The sequence below is a fragment of the Macrosteles quadrilineatus genome, unplaced genomic scaffold (assembly GCF_028750875.1).
Source record: "Macrosteles quadrilineatus isolate MER2022 unplaced genomic scaffold, UCM_ALF_1.0 Scaffold_8__2_contigs__length_117827958, whole genome shotgun sequence".
NCBI lineage: Eukaryota > Metazoa > Arthropoda > Insecta > Hemiptera > Cicadellidae > Macrosteles > Macrosteles quadrilineatus.
This window is the reverse complement of record NW_026542601.1, coordinates 36,249,987-36,272,419: the sequence shown is the minus strand read 5'-3', so window position 1 is coordinate 36,272,419 and position 22,433 is coordinate 36,249,987. Positions and strand designations below refer to the sequence as shown.

Sequence of the window (22,433 nt, the reverse complement as noted above, 5' to 3'; positions counted from 1 at the left end):
GTCATGACTTAAGTGGCATGTTATGGACATAATGGTATGTTATGGACCTAATGACTGTTTATGGTCTCAATGACAATAGATTATGCGCACAATGACATTTAATGGACTCAATGACATGATCTGGACTGAATGGCATTCCATCGTTATCATTATATGGGACTAATGCTTGGACTCATTGTCAATTAATTTATGGACTCAAATTAATGTTCTGGGCTAACGGTATTTTATGGACTTAATACACATGACATTTAATGTACTCAATGGCATGTTACGAAGGGAGGGCTGGAACTGCACTCACGGCCAGTCCCTGGTCCTAATCCAACTACGGAACTGCACTCACGGTCACTTTGAGCCTTTCTGGAGGTACTGGAACTGCACTCACGGTCAGTTTTTAATTAGCCTATATCACATTGTGCAACACCATGATTGAATTGATTAAAACTTATTAAATTAGTAGAAATATATTGAAAAGTTTTGATTAAATTAATCTAAACGTCAAAAAATAAACTTACTACTGACATTGTAAAAAATACACATATATATGTGCACAGAAAATTCTAGCATAGTATTTACGATAACATGATAGGCTATATTCTTATTATAACGTAACTTCTTTTGTAAAGGTTAGGTTAGGTTAGGTTAGGTTAGGTTAGGTTATTTATTGTTGTATTTATTGGGACAGACACTAAAACGTGTATTAAATAAAGTATTGGATAAAGTAAGACAGAGGACGGAATAAACAGATGACTAAGGGGCTAGGCAAGCGTTCAGCCGTGAAAGACCGATTTTTGACCGTGAGTGCAGTTCCATATGGCTTAGGCGGGCTACCCTTCCAACCCTTGTAAATTCCTTTGACCGTGAGTGCAGTTCGTTGTCAGCCGTTACGAACACCCACTCTGCACTCACTTCATCATTTATTTCTTTGAAACTATTTTTACACATTATAATGTTTCTGGAGAATTTTCTGTTGCTGCACAAATAGATGTACACTGACCGGATATGATAGGCCTACACATTTTTTTCAAAACTATTTGGCAAATTGTATTTATTGTTTCAAAGTCTAGGAATGGTGGTCCTAGTATATTATCATTATCATCTAGCCCGCTATATAATACAACAAAAATAGTTTGATCAAAACAACAAATATTTCAAAGCAAAGCAAATTTAGTTTATAATTGTTTTCAAGTTTCTTATAAGATTGTTCCCATAATTCCTTATCATTGACCTCTTTCCTCACTATAAATATATGAACTTTCTTATCTTTATCATTATTGTTAATTAAATATGTCTACGTACATCAGCAGTCCAATTGTTATCTAACGTATGTTTTTCTTGTTATTACCGCCAAGATATAGTTATTTATTTAACTAGTGTGCGAAGTGGAACTTTGCTGACTTTGCACTCGCGTTACACATTTTATTTTTCCTGGAGTTACTATAAATAATTAGTCTTTCAAACACAATACAACCCGTTTTTAGGTTATGTTGCCGACTTATTTTCAAGCCGTACTCGCATTACGTGCCTAATAAAATCACTCTGTTTTGTATGGTTTGGTTGAAATACTGGAGTGCGGCAAAAAATGAGTAGGTAACGAAAAAGTAAGTAAATGAAGCAATTACCAATTCGGCATACTATAATCAGTGCAAGGAAGGCCACCTTTGTCAGGTAACTGTAGGGAAATAAAATTGTAAACTGTCTTTATTTAATAATTCTATACCAATCTAATCAGTATCAATGGCCAAGCTTTTACGAGGTAGTAATTAATTGTCATGTCGCTTTTACCAGACTATAGCTAGTGATTACTTACTATTAATCAATGTACGCGTATACCACGTTTTACTTGGTAGTATAGAGGCCCTGCATTTCTTAGCTGTATTCAAGAATCAATTGTTAGGTAGCAGTTACCAAATAAACGTATCAGGTAGTTTTCACAAAATAAATGTTAACAAGATGTGTTTACTATAATGACCTTTTCCAGATAGTAGATAGTAGCTACCAAATAACTGTCACTAGTTCAATTACATTTAAAACCCTCCACTTTTAACTAATCTCAAAAAGTGCAAATCAACCTTACAGTCTATTGCAAAATTAAAATACCGATACACTCATTCAAATACCGCAATACGTTCAAAACACTTCTTTATGATAGCATCTTTAAGAAAAATGTTGCAAACTGATAATATATTATACGACAAAGCAGACTTGAGCGTTGAGACCAGCAACTGATGGGATTGCTTGCCAAAAAGCGAACACTGATTCTTGGCAAGGCCGAATGCAAGTACCCAGCGCCTTTCCAACATTTATTTCCATCTTGACAAAAATACAACACAGTACCTCGCCAAATAAACCGGCTATGTAAACAACTGAATAAGTAATTATGTAATTAAGCTGTTACTATAACATTTGACTATTATAGTCGATGCTATAACATGGTGTAAAATTATATTATAAACTTACAGACACAGATCAACATGAGTAAAGAACGTACGTAGAGTAATCAAAGATAAAGATTTGGTGCACCAACAGCAAATATTTACACGATTTAATAGGAGCTGTCCTGAGAGTAATTACAGTTTCTATAGATCTTTTCGTGCAGACTTAAGCAGACCAATTTTCGTTCGGGTTGGATAAAGATTTCAATTGATATTTAAATTATTTATATTTATAAGACATACTCGGAGGGGAAATGTCCCCAGAAAGTAGCCCTGCTAAGTGGAAGTCTAAAATAAATGCCATTTACAAGCTCAATAACTCTATCATGTACTTTTAGAACCCAAAGTTGTATTCCTTGGTCCCATCAATTTTCTTTGTCATTACGTTGTCCCTGAGTATATAGTGTTCTAACAATCGGATGATCGCCAGTTCGATCCTGTGAAGTCAAAAACTTTTTGAGTTGGAAACTGGACACAGCTACCCTTGATGAGTGGGATTTAGACAGTTCTGGTTACCAGCAGACTTAAGTCAGTACCGTAGTAACAAAGCTGTCGTCGTATTCCTTCAACACTCCTCTTCGCCTAAAAATACGTCAAACCTAACGTTGTAATAATCAAACAAAATATTCTTCAAATTTGCTCTCGCGGCTTCGTTTTGGACCTTAGTATACAATTTGTAAGAAGGCGGTACCTCATAAAAAGCCATTGTTTATGTGAGCTTGAACAGACGTTATCTATTATTCGTGATGGAACCAGAAACAAACTATGTCAACCTGAGTCAAAGATAAAGAACATTCCCTGTCTCGTGAACTTCGACGGCTGATTACAAAGTCGTTTCTGGTTATCTAAAACAACCACGAATATTCAAACTCACATCTGGATGGTTACAATAAATCTTTTTAAAACTCCTGGAGGAGCTTACAAAGTCAAATTCCTGATAAAAATAAAATATAACTAGTGCTGGAAAGCTTTAAAACTCCTGAATGCAGGGGAAACTGAACTTTTGGAGCATCTTGTGTGAACTAGTTTATGAATGAAGGAACAAAAGCCAAAGTGCTGAGTAAGAGTTGCCACACAAAAGCCTCCCCATTCATCCCCCTGAACCTCCCCAAAATACGATAAAGGCTCAATAACTCATAACCTCCAATATTGGCTTCATGGTCGCCTCAGATACGTTCACTATTGGCTACCGATCGGTAAATATTGACGATTGGACATGTAAATCAATATTAGTCTCTGTCACAAACCTTCGTATATTTCTAGCTCCCTTTGTGGTAGTTTGTGTGTTGAAACGATTTCCAAGCTTAGTTTTTGATTTATAACTATTTTTTCGATCTTCCGAAGTGTATATAACCTAAAAAGAATATAAGGCAAAAAAAATTTGTCAACTGAAATGTAAATGTTCTTGACCTGACATTTAAGCATTGACTTTAAAATACTGCGAGTAGACTTTTCTCAATCTGAACCCAGTTGTGACGTATTTATGCAAGTTACGTTTGAGAGTGCTCATGTCGACTATACAATTTTCCCTCTTACAGTACTTCACAAAATACTTTTTTGTAAATTTGCTCAACTAGTATAAAATACCTAAAAACAAGAAATTATTTGAGAGTTAATTATTTCAAGAACTAAAAAAAATAGGTTACGTAAAAATGCTAGGTAGAGAAAAGAGGAAAACATTTCTAAGAGATCAAAGTTTTAGGAGTCAATTTGAATAAATTACTCTGACGTGCGGAAGGGACTCCCCGCTTCTCTTAGGACTTTGGGATTATGCTTACCTCAACAGGAAGTGTAAACTTGGCTTACCTGCAAAAACAATGCAAATATTAGAAGATTTCAAGAATTCAGAACATTTTTATAATTGAAAATCTGTTATTTTATTTATAACGTTACGTATATACACAGGGCACCCCGTCCGTAAGTAATCAGCCAAAATCCGGGAAATGGTTCTATGAGTCAAAATAAAGACGCCAAATTCTAATAGGTCGCACAGCTTAAATATGAAGATTTTTATATAATATAGCAATTATTAGTTTTATTATTACTTAGTTGTAATTAATTTATTTTTATTGTTAATTAATTATTATTATTTTATTTTATTAGTTATTTAACGATGATTTGATTTAATTTGCACTTTGATTTATTTTACAATTTAAAATTGTAATTTTTCAAATATGAAATCGATATTTTTGAACTTGGTGTCATTTGATAGACATTTTTAATGCTACTTAGGTACTTGTCTTCTTAATATTATTTGGCCGAATTTTTTATATTTTGATTTGGATCAAGTTAATTGTTTTCATAACATAGGCCTTTTTTACCTTTAGCACGTTTCATAAAGAATAATTCAACAAAACAAAGGGTGAAATGTTTATACAACTATGTTTTCCAGGATACCTCATTCATAAGTACAGTTTTTAAGCTGCAAACGTTTATGATAAACAAAAAGTATCGCCAAACAAATTTATGTTTCCAAAAAATTGTAACAAAAAACTAACTCCATACAATATTTTGTACAGTATACAACAAGTAAAACCACAAAGCATAACTATATGTTTACAATGTCTTCATGTGTTGTTTAAACACTGAACTCCAGACCAAATGTCAACATGGCGTTGTTTAATTCGAATAACAAACAGTTTGCCACCTCTACCTGCATTGCGATAGTACAATAGAATAGTGGTAACGATCAATGATAGAGCAGTAGTGGAGGACACATGCGCAAAGAGCATGGGATTTGTCAGGGATTGTCCTGGATTTGATCCCCAAGGATTTACTGAGGAACGATGATCTCGCACGTCACGTGTGTTTGTAATGAATTGCGAGGGATTTATTTTTGCTCACTTTTCTCACAGTTTTTTTGTTCAGTTAACATTTTACTTTGCTCACTACTTTTCCTCACGGGTGAAAAGTGAACGAAACACAATTTATGTTTAGTTAATTTTAATTTGATACGGTAATAATAAACGAAAAATGAATGGGCTGTATGTAGATGACATTAATTTATATAAGTAATACTTATAAATAAAATAAAAGAAGTGATTTTTGTTAGAAACCAAGTAGTTTAATACAATAATGCATGAAGATTATTCACAGTATGTAGGCCTAAAAGGAGAACATATTTTTCGTTTGCTGAATTTGAGGAGGATTTCTTTCATTTGAGGAACAATGACAAACCGTTGCCGCCACGGACGATAATGCAGTTCAGTCACAAACATTTCTAACATCAAAGTTGTAAGTAAATTTTTTAGTTTAATAATTATTTTTTGTCAAATCAAAAAAAATGTAGACAAAAATATAATGGTCTGCTCGTATTTAAAATGTTAAAACTCGATTAAATTGATTCACTCGGCTCACTAGTTCGCACAAATAACTCTTGCGTTTGGTACTTGTGTATACAGCTTATGTACTTGTGTTACGTGTTTTTCAAGACTCATGACGACCTCCTAGAAGCGCTGGACAATGATGCCATAGACATCGAAACCGGTCGCACTAATGACGACTTAAGGATTACTTGGACAGAATCAAGGTAACTTAACCTCTTGTATACAATTCATGAAGTAATCCGGAAGGCAATACACAAGATGAAGTAACAACAAAACTGCAAAACCGTATCAAGTTTGGACTGATAGATAATGTGAGAAGGGATCAGGAAGGTTTTTGTCATTTTCAGGGATTTACAAAAATTCCCTTTAATACGTTAAGGATTCACAATGTAATTTTCAGCCACGAATCTTCAAAAGTACATTTTTAGTACATAAGGGCTTTGTACAATTCATGAAAGTCACAAGGACAATTAATTATATAGTGACGCAACTAGCTTGACAATGACCATGATGTTCTAGTTGTGTGAATATATGCCATAAGCTGTAGAATACTGGGTAGTGAACGTGGAATCAAGTATAACATAAAATGAACGCAATGTAAGGGATGTCTTAAGCAGGTAATTACACAATTACAAATTTACGTAGACTTATTTTGACTATAGTGTAGTGTATAGTAAACTTTGGTATTGGATGGAACCCGAGACATAACAAAGTTTTAATGTGGGGATAACAAATCTGAAATCTCAATCTAACCTTAGCCAAGTTAAAAAAAAGTTTAAACTTTTTAAGAAAATTGTATTTTTAGAATACCCTCTGCTGGCTAAAACCCATTACAGATTAAGATTTTTAAGACATGTAATTTACAACAAGTAGAGCGTCCTGTAGATAATGAGCTGGTAGCAAAGGTACTTTTTACCCGGGGGAAATGAATACACAAGTAGCCTTAAACAATGAACTTAGATGTAGAGAGATTGCCGACTACTCTCTCTCGGCGGAAACATTTTTCTTATTTTTACAAACACGCAGTTTATTAGCTTCTTTACAACACATCACATTTCAGTGGTAAAATCACCACGAGTTTAAACCATAAAGGTTTTTTGTGGGGCAATTATGCGCAAGAAAGTGTTAAAACTATCTACTAAACGGAGAGGTTTTTGTGAAATAGTTCAATAAGTGACAATTTGGCGATTGTCTACCTACTATATGCTTTACGGTTGTACATATAAATTTACACAGATTTATTGAGACAAGTGGATGAGCTGCCTAAAACCGTAAATTTTTAGCATAGATAAAACATGCTCCCTTAGTTACGTCATCCTTATGGTTCAAGTGAAGACAATTTTATCGTTAGTTTCGTCGTGTTTTTGTTTAAATTTTTTTTTTTCAGTAATTTAAAACCTCGTTCAACCAAATAAAACGATCCAATCACAAACAATGACTCGTCCCCTAGTTATATAACCAAACAGTAAAGCACAGATCATGAAATTAACCATGAAATAATAGAAACAGAATTTCGTCGGCACTAGCGATCAGTGTCACCGGACATGAACTAGACACGAAAACGAGCTTCAAAATTTACAATTGGATGAGAAGCCTACTTGTATTGGTTAGTCTCAAGATGTATGGAGTCTATGCTATAACCTTTGACTATCAATACAACTTCAGTATCCAATAGCCTATGCTAGAACTAGAACTTTTGACTTTACATACTGAAGTAGACTAGACATCCATCCATATGGACCAGCTGTTGAATATTTTTTTACTAAAAAAGATAGTTGTGAATGGGCCTTATCACAGAATGGTCTACAGTTCAAAATTCTACTTTCTCCCATAATATTACTATTGAATAAGTAACATTAGTATGATACTACTAACCTAGTTAATTTTAAAATTGGTGATGACTTAAACATGGGGATAGAAGTATCACTAATAGACAAAGCTGAAACCAAACCGAAAATAGTGATTTTTCCCTTAACTCAGGAGGATCATTTTCCCCCAAATGCAAATACTTTTCCTGTGTGAATAAATAATTTGTATTTCATACTTTTAGTTCATGTGTTCCAAGACCAATAGGCCTAACATTTTGTTTTATTTTTTTTGTTTTTTGTTTTTTTTTTTGTCAGGAAACAGCCCAAGCAACCCGTTACGATCTGTGGCACTAACTCATTCAACTTGGCTCTTTTTTAATAAAAGATTGTACACAGCTTGTTCATATAGATGGTCTAAGTACGGTATCCAAAAGGCATTTGGCAAAAGGGAAAGATACAAACTATTTATTACCTGACATGACCTTTGAATGTATTATGATATAATCATGCCTACTATTTTCAATAACTTAAAAAATATAATCCAAAGAATATCTTGAACACTAAGGTTGACAAATCAACAACTCTTATACCAAAGGTAAGTTAAACCCTCTCCTATGAACCACCCCTAAACAACACCCTCCTTTCCCCCTCCCCCAGAGACTGCAGTGCTAAGCATAATTTCTCACCCATCTTCCCACCATGATGTAAAAACCTCCAGCTATTTATAGATTAACTTATAACACTTAAATTATACACTTTGTTAATGTTTACACAATTTATGCTTTCACTACACCAACAAACGTACGATTTTGTGCTTAAATTTGTGCATTTAGCCTAAACATTTGAATTGTGTTTCAATAATTCGATGATCCTAAATTTTGAAAGATTCTTTGAATAAAATATGTTTTTTTACTAGATTGTTATCATCAGCTGATCATTTTATTGTGATTGTTTATGTTTTGATTTTACAGTTTAGTTTTAGCGTGTTTCCCTATAGGGAAGTAGCTATTAATTACCGTAGGTCTCATGGTAAAACTTGAGCCCGGGACCGATTTACTTTTTCATTTTGATGTCCCCAGAGGCCAAAAACACTATCCGTTAAAATTTGTATATGTGTATGTATAAATATCTAAATATATAATTATGTGTGTCCGTGAACGTGATAACTTGAGTAACTTTAGTTTGATTTTGATGAAATTTGGTTTGGAGATGTAAGGTGGGATAAACTTGAGTTCGTGAACTGACATGATCGGACGATGGGAAAGGGGTCTTACGGGGAGTTTAATGGGGTAAAAATGGGGTTTTCTCATTTTTTACCATTAAAACACAACATTTCTTAATTTCTTTCTAGACCATTTTAAAGAGCTTAAAAAGATAAATAATTTAGTATATTGAAGTGTTTTTGTGCAGTTATTGGTTACGGAGAAAATTCAAAAAGTTGTAAATTTAAAATTCCTATGTTATTTTTAGGAAGAATATGTATAGGCCCTAATGTTGTGTTTATGGATATATTTTTATCAAACTTGGCTAATTTATTTATTTTATACTAAGCTATTATGATTTTACTAAAAAACCACACTTCATTAGCCTCCCTGTAGCAGCATACCCAGATACTCATTTAACCTGATGTTTTAAATAGGATTTAATTGTATATCTGAATTTAATGGAAATTCGCTTAGTCTGGAGGTTTGCTGGGGCGGGGGTATTCTGTTTATATGTTCAATAAAATTAGTTCGTTAGAATCTGTTCTTTTATTAACACAACTTAGATAGTGTGTGAAGATTGGCTAGTGTGTCAGACTTAAGTGTAAAATTATATGGAGTCAACAATACTCTTTAATGTGTTTCTTAAATTTACTCTTAAAAAGATTTGAATTTATAGTAGGAGCAATAAAATATAATATGATTATCGTATTTACCTTCAAGGTAAAAAATCTTCAATTAATATAAGCCACCTTACAGTAAATACAAAAAAACAAGTAACAAACACACATTCTGTTTGGCTGGAAGAAGATTAAATTAGACATGATAAATGATACAAGCTGGGAGTTGTAAAAAGCTGCTTTACTGGGACTTGTTTTGCACACCCATAAGCCCTTACTGGCCCAGAACCAAAACCTTGTTGACAATTTCATACTTGAAACCTATTCTTATTTTTATAACTAAACCGTAGCAAGTAAGTTAAATAATAAATCAAGTGTTCATTTTCTATTGCAATCCACTAACTTATTTCAAAAAGCCCTGTTAAAGTTATTTACAATCTAAAAGTTTTGTGACCATTAATATTTGATAAAAGAAAAATTGGTGTTTTACAAATAAAATAAATGGTATCAGCAAACTGGCACATACTTTCTATTCATTAACTTGTTATCAACCCTTATAACTAAGTATGATATTTTATAGGTAGGGAAATATTGCAATAACTTTTTAGAAATTTTTTTACAGCATTGGTGATTACAATTTGTTAGAGTTCAAAGGACCGTAACATACTAAATTTTGATCAAAGCCGTTTTTGTGGAAAAATCAAAATTTTAAAAGCCCCGAGATACCACGGATTAGTACCACCATAGATAAAACATACTCCCTTAGTAGATTTCTCATCCTTATGGAACAGCTGAAGACAATTTTATTGTTAGTTCTGTACGGTTTTCTGCAGATGTCGTGTTTTGTTTACAATTTGTTTCCCGTTATTACAGCCATTTAAAACCTCGTTTAACCAAATAATACGATCTAATCATAAACAATAACTTGTCCCCTAGTTATATAACCAAACAGTAAAGCACAAATCAAGAAATTAACCCTAAAATAATAGAAACAAAGTTTCGTCGACACTAGCGCCCATGTGTCACGTACATGAACTAGACACGAAAAACGTGCTTCAAAATTTACAATGGGATGAGAAATCTACTTGTGTTGGTTAGTCTATGGTACCACATACCAAATTTCATCAAAATCTAAACAGGTATAGTCTATAGCTCTGTACACACCCCCACACACACAACATCACTTTGAAACACACTTTTTTGGTTCAGGGTTTATTTAAATTTCAAACGCTACTTCAATCTTTTATCTCAACAAATTTTTAAAAACTAACAAGACACTTTAACAGATTTTTTGAATGAGACTAACTCAAGGTTAGGTTTAATTTAATGAAGCATAAGGAGTTTAGAAACCTTACACCACCGCAAGGTTCGTGCCAATGCTTTCATAGGTTGAATACCATATTTTTTACTTCTCACACACACAACTATTGTTAGGATAATAAATACAATTTTTCAAACACAGCCAATAATTTTTAATAGATTTAAAATTATTTTGTATTAGGTGAATAGGTGATAGATCGGTATTAGCAGCCTGGATATCAAAGTATATCATTTGTGAAAAGCCATCAAAAACTTAAATTGTCAAAATTTTATAAAGATATGTAAATTATTATAAAGAAAAGCCCAGTTGACTTGCAATAATCTAATAAAATTATGAATCTGATACCAAGATGAATGGGCCATTGCTCAAAATCCCTACAACTTTGCAATTGAATCCTATAGATACATAAATCATGTGTCTTTTCATTTGCGGTGTCAAGTCTAGTTTCTGCTGTCTTGACAGTGGACAATCTATATATTAATAGGCAAGCATGTTTCTTTAAAACCTTTTGCCTCAGCTCTTGTGCATCACAGGGAAAATCTACGCATACTGTTAGAAAGATATTTTCCTGTAGAAGTGCAGAATCCCTTTATAAATTAAAATAGGCTCAAAATAAGAACAAAAAATACATAGGTTATTAAATTAAAAAAAAAATAACATGGGTCTTATGGGTTGTCATGTTGGTGACGAAATAACAACGAAACATAAACAGCAAATCAAAACAAATTAAAGAAATTCCAATCACCTGTTTATTTACAGCATATGGTGAAAATAGAGAACATTTCATATTTTTGGTAGAGTTTTCGACCACTGGCCGACCTCTAGTCTTCTATATATTAACAGGCAAGCATGTTTCTTTTTTAAAACCTTTAAAAGCTGAGAATTGTGTGCATCACAGGGAAAATCTATGCATACTGTTGAAAAGATATTTTCCTGTAGATGGGCAGAATCCTTTTAAAAATTCAAATAGGCTCAAATATAAGCACAAAAAATGAATTTGAAATTTTAAAAAAATTATCATGGGTTTTATGGGTTGTCATGCTGGTGACGAAATAACAATGAAATATAAACAGAAAATCAAAACAAATGGAAGAAATACCAATCACATGTTTTATTTACAGCGTGGGGTGAAAATAGAGCAGTCTATACGTTACATATTTTTGGTAGAGTTTTCGACCACTGGACGATCTCTATTCGTGCAGACTAAACGGATTACCATTTGGACCTGGTTGGAGTTTCACTAAAATATTCCCTTCAAATTGTCAGTTTTGTTCCTATTTAAATACATTGAGTTAATGTCAATGAATACTTTTCTTAGGTTTGCTGCTACAGGGAAGGTTTTATTGGTACGGTATGTTAATAGATTAGTAGAAAAAACAACTTTATCAAATTTTATCAAGCAAATATACAGCAGGCGGATAAAATATTTGTCACTTGATGATAGACTCAACAACAATTTATTATTTATATTTATTACATATGTTTAACTTTGTAACTGGTCAGACTACTTGAAACAGTGACCAGTTCAAATTTCTCAACAATTATTATAATTATAAAATGTTTTCTGGAGTGGTAAATAAATTAATTATTATTTATTCATTTATTCAATATATCCCTAAACAAACAAACTACCTACAACAGTTTAATTATTTCCCATAAGAATAGCATGGCAATTTTAAATTTATATGTATAGTTTTTGGAGTTTTATCTGTAACTGCAGTAATACAAAACAAAACGCTTATGGTACGCTTATGGCACTATACTAAATTATCTTGGTTTTTTTCAAGATCTACAAAAAGGTTTGGAAAGAAATTGCAAAACTTTATGTTGACATTGTATGATTATGCTGGTTTACAAACTTGTTCAAATAAATATAAGTTAAAGACATTCGTATTGAATTTCATCAAAATTGGATGAATTTTACTTGAGTTATCGTGCTAACGGACTCATAATGAAAGTATATAGTATTTCTAGGTATATGGTATTTCTTTATATGGTATTTCTAGGTAAGGTCTTGGGTCTAGGGAATGAGACCTTATTCCTTATGGGAAATTTGCTAGGGACCCCAAAACAAGAAAATAATTTGGTCTCGAATCTAGGTCTTGGATCTAGGGAATAAGACCTTATTCCCTATGGGAAATTTGCTAGAAAAAAACTCTAATCGATCACATACCAATGTCTATTGTTGTTTATGTAGATTTTGCAATAACAAATTCAAAATTTATGAAACTAATAGTTTGGCGTGCCGTAGTTTGACTGAGACCATGGTTGATTTAAGTCAACTTACAGAGGTTCAAAGGAATCAAATGGTTCTTTCTTTTAAAGAGGTAAAGAATAGTGAAGACTGCTTTATCACCTTTAGTCTTTACAATTGTTATTTTTAAACAAAATGTTTAACTGTTTACAATAATTGATCGAACGCTTTAAAGTTGGTTTTCTTTTTTACATAATCGAAATGAAAACTCAAGCAGGCTGACAAAACACAGCAGGTTTAGTTCACTTCGAGTCCACAGCAAGATCAATCGAGGCCTAACGATATCATTGGCGAGGTAACAATAACAATGCAGCATCTCTTTATCCAGTTCAGCAGAATAAATTGGCTCACAAAAGACAAATTGTGACAATCAGCTGTTTGGTATTCTATCTTCGTCTCCTACGCTGGGAAATGTGTCGCGTGATCTCGCAAGATTACCAAAGGCAAATTATCCGCTAAAAGGAGAGTGTTTACTTTGATTATCCAGTTGTTAAGTTTGTTTTAATGATATATTCTCACTGTAGAATTTTATAACTCATACACAAAACTTAATGAGGTTTCAAAAAACTAAAATTGTATACATGTAAATATAAATATTTTGCTGTTCATTGATAGGGAAGAGGGATTTCATCCATCCCCAAAGTAGAGCTAACAAATTGATCTAAGTACTATTGGATTTTGTTGGTTAAGAGATTTTAATCACTTCCATTATGCCTGCAGTACACTATCGCCGAATGTAGGTGAACAAAGACGAGCGTGATAGTGTTATATAGTCAATGGCGATAGTGTACTGGGTGTGCTTGTGTACATTCGGGGTAGTTCGCATTGCCAACATTCGTGTTCAGGGGCGCTCGCTTTTCTGGTGGTCTCCCGTCACGGATCAAAGGAGACGAACTAGGAGGAACGCCAAACTCACTGACTGACTGACTCACTCACTCACTCACTCATCACTAATTCTCTCACTTCCCATTTACCTAGGAGGCTGAAATTCGGTACACCGATTCTTTAGGCATTAAATTGGAAAACTAAGTAGTTTTTATTCTGATCGGGCTTTCGGGCTCCGCCCCAGTGGCTCTGGAGTTTCCCATGTCAACCTTATGATTTTCATATTTAAAAGGAATTTCTTAACAACTTTTTCAATTAAACAAGTTGGTTCTGTTCTATGATGTTCAATAGCATTAAAGTTACAAGGATTACCAACAGGGTGTAGCACTATTATTTTTTTAAATTTATGACTACAGCCAATTTGCAACCAAAAGTGAGTGAGCGTAGCGAACGAGCTCCAACCTAAAGGTGAGTGAGCGTAGCGAACGAACATCAACCAGGACGTGATTGAGCCATGCGAACAAGCTCACTTGTGAAGTTGAACGGGGCAAAGCCCGCGGGTACAGCTAGTTGTTCAATAAGTAAGTCTTTTTGCATTTTTTACGTTTTTACACATTGAAATATATGATTGATAATTCAGTTCATTTTAGTTTTTTAAAGGTGTTTTACATTTGAGTCTTACATTAAAATAGCCCCACATTTTTCGTAGGCCTATGTTTTATCTTTGACTATCAATACAACTTACAGACATTCCATCCCCATGTTAAATTTGTAGCCAGCTTTTTCATCAAAATCTTCTGTATCCAATGGCCATTATTAAGGACAATATTAAAATGATGTCTCTAAATCGTCCTAATAATGGTAGAAGACCTACATTCCAGTTACATTACAATAATATCCTCCATCATATCATAAAAAGTCTTAAAATTGCATCCACATTCCAAAAAGATGATAAAATTTGTTAAAAATATTAATTCTATTATTTCAAAAATGGCGGCCATTTTCCAAAATGGTGGCAAACTTGAAAAGTGGAAAACTGTGTATTTTATGGTCTTTATGGAATGTGGATGCAATTTTAAGACTTAATTGACTTATTTACTCTTCGCATTTTCGCTATAAACCTACTTGTTTAGGAGCTACAAAATGTACACCGGAAGTCATTTTTCCATAGGCTGTAACTCCTAAACAAGTGGGTTTATCGAAAAAATGTCAAGAAAAAAAAAGTTTTTAAATTGCGTGTTCTATCCGAAAACATGATAAAATATAGGGTGTTCCGTAAGAAATTTCAAAGTTGACCGCCATATTGCAAAATGGCGGCCATTTACAAAAATTTCATTTAATTATTTTTGAACCTCCTTTAAAAACAAGGGAATGTTCCCCATTTAAAGTTTGCTGTAAAATCATTAGTTACTGAGATCCCAATGGTGGCACACTTAAAAAAAACACCCTGTATATAGATTTAATTAATAGTCATAAAGATTGTTAATGGAAAATGTTCCTTAGTTGTAGGTATTATGATAAGAAAGTTTATATTATAAAACACACCGCATGTCCTTTGGAATTTTTATTTTAAACAGAGCAGACATCAAAATGCATTATGCAGGTATGTAATAACTACTAAACTTATCATAATATACAAAAATGTTAAATGATAATTCAAGGTAGGGTATCCCATGAGACTAATAATGTGTACAAAATAATTGCTAGAATATAGGGGCTATTGCCCCTACAAGCCACTAGTTATTACCATAGATAAAACATACTCCCTTAGTAGATTTCTCATCCTTATGGAACAGCTGAAGGCAATTTTATTGTTAGTTCGGTACGGTTTATGTAGAGGTCGTGTTTTGTTTACAATTTGTTTCCTGTTAATACAGTAATTTAAAACCTTGTTTAACCAAATAATACGATCTAATCATAAATAATAAATCGTCCCCTAGTTATTTAACCAAACAGTAAAACACAAATCAAGAAATTAACCCTAAAATAATAGAAAAAAAATTTCGTCGACACTAGCGCCCAGTATGGCGTACATGAACTAGACATGAAAAACAAGCTTCAAAATTTACAATGGGATGAGAAGTCTACTTGTGTTGGTTAGTCTATATGTTATTACTTAAGTGTTGTAATATTAAGTAGATGTTATAATTCTGTTGGTTTATTGACTTTGCATTGTAAATATTTTGAAGGTTCTTGCTTTATAACTGTATCGGAATTAAATAATATACTTTTGAATCAAAACTAATGAATTCTCATTAATCTATATACTGTACGGTATTAAAACATGGTGCAGTCGTCGAATGAACCTAATGTTTCCCTTAATGTGCCTCATGAAGCTGCAATTTCCCTAAATGTGAAACCACCAGAACCTTTTACATTCAACCCAAGTGAATAGCCAAGTTGGAGAAAACGTTTTGGAAGATACCATTCATTGAGTGGCCTTAAAGAAGCCAGCGGCATAACACAGGTAGATATGCTTATTTACTGCATGGGAGAAAAGGGAGAACAAATACTCGATTCATTTAAACTAAATGAATCAGATATCAACAATTACAATGTTGTTTTGAATAAGTTTGAACAGTATTTCATTCCAAAAAAGAATATAATTTTTGAAAGAGCTAAATTTTTAAAGCGTAAACAAGGATCAACAGAGTCTATAGAAGACTTTGTAACTGCTCTTCATTCTCTAGCAAAAAGTTGTGAATGGGGACAGATTGAAGAGGAGATTTTAATGGTCTTGATAATTGGTATGCATGACGAACCCCTTAGCCGTCTTCAGTTGGACAATGACCTAAAACTTGACTTTGCTGTAAACACTATTCGGAAGTTTGAGGAACTAAAGAAGCAAAAGCATGAACTAGCACACTCTGAAGTAGACACAATCACTTAAATGAATCCTAACTTTTCCAACCATTTCCTGCAAAACAAAGTAGCCTACTGTCTTGCAGTGGTCCACTGCCACTGAACCGGCCGGTTGTCACTCCGTAACCATGCGTCAGCGTATATAGGTTAGTTAAATATAAGCTTTCATAATGTACTAGCTTGGTTTTAAATCAAACGGGAGCCCACCTGCTGTTGCAGATAAATCAGCTGATTGCAATGTTTATTGTTGATAATCTGACTTGTTAATTGGACACTGTTTATGTTTATTGTGACCTTGTAAACACATTCATCTCACCATATCCTACTGTAAGAAACTGTGTAAACTTAGGCTAATGTGAAAGAATCATAACTTAAGTCACAGTGTAAAATCTCCTCAACCGGATGGTGGAATCCGTAGGAGAAAGTAGCGTTGAAGGGAGTAAACAATATGTAGGCATACTTAGGACTATACAGCTGACTTGATGATTGAACACATTTTTGTAGGTAGCCTACGGTAACTTACAAAACCATTTTCTATTAGGCCTATTTCTGGGTTAATAGCAACTTACTAGCCAAGTTTTACTACCGGTACCCAAGTTAGTAGGGTATGTTTTTGTTCAGATTCTTTTCTTCAAGTAAGTTACTCTCTAAACCATATTAAGTTATTTGGCCAAGCCTATTCTAGACGGACAATTAAACACTTTAAGTCTAATGGTAAGAATAGTATGTAGGTCTAGCCTGCTACTTAAGGAAGGCTAAGTTAGGGATGAGCATCGATGGCCGATGTTTTCGAAACATCGATGTTTTCTTTCGATGTTCGATGTTTTTGCCATTGATAGTGAGCTAACGATGTTTATCGTACATCGATGTTTTTAGAATTTTACTGTACACAATTTTTACAAAATTACGGAATTTTTATTAAAACATCGATGTTTCGGTCCGATTTTCATCAATGTTTTTCACACATCGATGTTAACATCGATGGTCAACATCGATGTGTTTCTATCGATGCTCATCCCTAGGCTAAGTTATTGGACTGAATGTTTTTTTTAGAGTGTGAATACCTAGCCTAAAAACTTACCTAAGTGCTAAAAAACCACAAAGGGCACCATATCTGTTGGAATTCCAGGGGTTGAAGTTGATGGCCAATTCTATGATTAAAAAAGTAACTAGGCCTATAATTTTTATAGAGTTGGACCCAACTAAATATTGGTATACAAAATTTCTGTTATCGATATAACTCACTTATTTCCGAATTTAGTAAAGAAATAAATTGAAACGCTGATAAACTATAGGCTGAAATTAATGATTTTACACCAACCGGCAAGTAAAAATTAGTTCGAAGTCCGGACGGAGGAAGCAACAATAATTTATACAATTAAATATTAAAAAAGATTATATTTGCAGAAAACGTGGAAATAATAAACACATAGAGACACACAAGCAGACGACGGGGCACTAACAAAATGGCTTAAATTTGGAAACGAAGCATGCGCAGGTAATTTGAAATGATTTCTGTTTGTGCTTTTCACTAATGAGGAATCAGCTGATTTGACACCGTTGTAAAACAACGTACAGAGAACACTACTTAAAAGTAGATTATCATAGATTAAATAAAGAGGTTTCGCAATGTCGACATCACATTACATCGGGGCACCAGTAGACTTCTCATCCCATTGTAAATTTTAAAGCTCGTTTTTTATGTCTAGTTCATGTACGCCAAACTGGGTGCTAGTGTCGACGAAATTTTGTTTCTATTATTTTAGGGTTAATTTCTTGATTTGTGCTTTACTTTTTGGTTAAATAACTAGGAGACAATTTATTGTTTATGATTAGATCGTATTATTATCACGAGGTTTTAAATGACTGTATTAACGGGAAACAAATTGTAAACAAAACACGACCTCTACATAAACCGTACAGAACTAACAATAAAATTGTCTTCAGCTGTTCCATTAGGATGAGAAATCTACTAAAAGGGAGTATGTTTTATCTATGGGGGCACGTTCTGTGACAAAGATGGGGTATCGGTATCGTGGCCCTGAAAATCTTTGTACTTAAAAGGTTGAGGAAGCCAAAAGGTTGACCAATTGTCAGTTTATAGAAAACTCTCATAATCAGTGCAAGTCTGGATTGTGGTCAACCGTGTTAATCCCCTTAACTGTTTACAAATCATGTTTACAAATCAGTACAAATCATAAAATTAAACTTAAAATTATAGAAACATAATGTCGTCAACACTAGCGATCAGTGTCGCCGGAAATGAACTATAGACACAAAAGCGAGCTTCAAAATTGACAATGGGATGAGAAGTTTAGTCTACGTTTAGTCTACTTTTGTTGGTTAGTCTATGATTTTACTGAGCCGGCCCAAAGTAAGAAAACCCCCTTCTACCAGCATCAAGAACAACCCTTAATAGTATGTCAAGCAGATCGGTGCGATAACGCACTAAAAAAATCGATTTTCTTAAAACCTAAATGATTTAAGAAAAACATTTTTAAACTATAAAGTTTGCTCTAAAAATGTTTGTTTTATTGATAACATTACTTCCAGACCAACTTTCAACCAATTTTTTACTTCAATAGAAAATTCCACCTCATAGGTACACCACAACCTTGTTTAACAGTTTATTGTTGTGATATCTGACAGCATGTTACAGAGGGTTAGGGGGGTTAGGCTTGTGTTTTGCAGCGTCACAGGTAGGAGGGGTTTAAAAGTGACGAAAAAGGTGTTACGCAATATGTGGACGGCCCCTATTATAATAGAGCTTTGCATCTTCAAGTGTTACCGTACCTTATTCTGAGTTCCTGTTGACTAGGGAGTTATTGAAGGCGGAAATAACTACGCCACCGGTCATTTTTGCCAATTGTTAATTTTTTTGCATATTTTGCTAAGTTTTTTGAACAGGCATGTGATCTAGGATACGCAGTCAAAAGCTCTGCTGAGGTCACAGCGCGTGAGCAATAATCAAATCAAAAATAATTTATTCCACATAAAAAATATATGTTACACAAATTATAATATTTATACAATGGATGGTTCCCCCTAGGCAAACCCTGTACGTGGGGAACGATTTGAATCAGTCCTCCTAATTTACATGTGAGCACCATGACTCCCCAGTTTCATTAATAAGCACCTGTTGACGACTGAAGTCAGGGGGACACAGCCATGTTAAATTTAGATGACCTGCTAGAGCAATTGAGCCGTGACTATTTCCACCGGGCGAATGTCACGACTCATATTCAATGGTTCAAGTGTTTTTTTATAGTAGGCTAGTTCAGTGTTTCGTTGTCACTTTCACGACCCCGAACAAGGCTGTGAGTCTTGTTTTTCTTACTCTTTCCGCCAGCAACTCATAGGTTCAGCGACGTCAGAGCCGTTTACCTCGCAGAGGATTTTCAGAACAAATTTATCCTTTAACATCTGTTTCTATGCTTTATTTTTTGCAAAGCAGTTTTGTTAATTGTTCTTTACTTTTGTTCTGCTACGCAATGGTGTAAATTTATCGCGCCACGCGCGCCTTTTGGGGCCCGTGAGGAGGACTATGCACTGGACCGTTTCGACCTTGGCGGAGGAAATTTGTAACTCATGGCTGCCTCGTAGACCTTGGCCCCCTCTCCGCCCTGCTTGGTTCCCCCTCCGGTGCTGAACTTCTAGACCTGGCCCAAAACCCAACCGCACTACCGCAAGTTACCCACTGTCGTTATGTTTTTTGATTTTATTTATAAAAAAAAAAGCAACCCAAGAGACTATTTGAAATTATTATTGTTATAGGCCTATACATAGTTTATTAATTGTTATTCTTTTTAAATTTTAATTCTTTAGGCTACTTGTTGATCTTTTTTAAATTTTATAATTTTATTAAATATTCTATTGAATTCTAATTTGGGGCCCCTAAAGTTTCTATAGTTACCAGATAAAATGAATTTATTATAAGAGTCATTATATATATCATTGTTGTAATTTGTTAATTTAAAAGTTTTTTGAAAGGTAAAAGCTAGTAAGATTTATTTTTGAAATTTAGCCTATTTGAAAATGATTAATGAAATAATTGTAAGTTAGTAGGGTAAACGGGTATCAAAATTTTTTAAAGTTTAATTGAGAGTATTTAATTCATGTATTATTGTTAATTATTGTTGTTGTGTTATTCTTTTAAATGGTTAATTACAGCTCGTTTCTCTCAAATGGCGTGTTGTTCTTGAGCCTCCATCCATGGTTCTCATTTTGTTAAGTAAAGTTTTGTGAGCCGCTCCTCGGGCCTGCGCATGGATCACGCTTCCTTTTCGTTAGTCTGGGTGCAGGCGCGAGGGCATGGTTCATCTGGTAGCAGAGCGTGGTTAGTGGGTTGCGTCCTGGGTGCCTTGTCGTGAAACTTGGTTTCACGACTCGGATACTTAGAGATGCGATCGCTGTCCGCGTTCTGTTTTTTGTTTGTTTTGAAGAGCCGTGGATGGATTGGTTTCTTGGAAATGTTCTGGCCTGGCAGTTTTGGAAAAAGGTCTTGTTGTTGTTGTGGTGGGGCGTAAACACATTTTATTAGGAGCTCGCCCTTTGGCCGAGGCACCGGGTGGAATCGGTGGTAATGACTTGCATCCTTCGGGAGCAAGAGTGTCAAAAGCATGGTCATGTGTCAAAAAAAAAAAAAAAGGTTTGTGTGTACACCCCATCACACAAGTGTTAGGTGTTGTCTAGTGTATGTATCGGTGTATGTTTGTGTGTGTGTACGTTCGTGGGTCATTTGTTGTTGTTTTTTCTTGCGGTACTTGCGGTATGAATGGGCAGGTTCTTCTTTTGGGCCCCATCAGGTGCGTAGGCATCAACGTCCAGAAGCCTTAGGAATTAAATTTCTGTGTTTGTTTTGTGAAAAAATTTTTGTTGTCTGTTTTGAGTCAAGTACTGGTTGAGACTCGGTATGGCGTCAATTGTGCCGGAATATTTGAGGAAGCCGGAGCTGGTGTACGAGGTGCGGTCCCGGGGGGAGACTCCTGGAACTGATGTACGCACTTTGCGTACACAGTTCAGACAAATTGCTAGCATGCCTCAAGCTTGGGTTGAGTCGCTCAGTTTGGATGAGGAACTGGAGGCATGTAAAGAGAGGATGGAAGAGCTAAGTGGGGAAATTAATAGTTGGAGTAGTTTGCCTATGGGCTCAGCTAAGGGTTCGGCTATCACACAGCTGACGCACTGGCGTAAGCGTCTGCTCTTGGTTTCAGGGCAACCTGAAATCCAAGATGAGGACAAGAGCTGGGTGGAAGCCAGAATTCTTGAGCTGGAAGGAATTTTGGAGAGTATTAAGGCAGGAAAGTCTGTCAAAGAGAAAGTTGAAATTTTTGAAGACAACCGTTCTTTGGAAATTTCAAACGAAGTGCCAAAGTCTGTTGTTGAAGTTGTGGCTCCAGTGGGTACCCCCCAGGCTCCGCCTACGCCAAGTACACTGCTCCAGTTGCCTGCAAATGTTCAAATGTCAAATGCAAATGTCACACCGTCCCCCTCTCACACGTCCACCTTGGCTGCGGCTACGCTGAATGTCCAGTCCCCATCTCCCTTTCCTTCTCAAGTTCATAGTTCCCCTTCCATCTCTAACTCCTTTGGCAAACTTCCCCATCCCCTTGCCTCTGTCCTGAGTGGTTTCCGGCCGGTGGACGGGTTAGATGTGAATGGTCTTTGTTTTTTTCTGGAGAGTGTTTTGCGCATGCGTGAATACCCTGGCATGTCAGACGCAACTTTGATGGAACTCATTGCTCCATACTGTCTGAAACCGTTGGGGGACAGATTGCTTGATT

The 22,433-nt window shown here is 34.7% G+C and overlaps 1 protein-coding gene across 2 annotated transcripts in view; it reads right to left on the bottom strand.

Annotated features, from left to right (window-relative positions):
• LOC128999466 (monocarboxylate transporter 12-like) overlaps positions 1 to 18,112 on the bottom strand; it is an 84,811-nt gene extending 66,699 nt beyond the window's left edge. For both annotated transcript variants that reach the window (XM_054426004.1, XM_054426006.1), the window contains exon 1: positions 17,732 to 18,112. The gene's annotated coding sequence lies outside the window, so the exon portion shown is untranslated. The remainder of the gene's footprint in view (positions 1 to 17,731) is intronic.
• Positions 18,113 to 22,433: the final 4,321 nt, after the last annotated feature.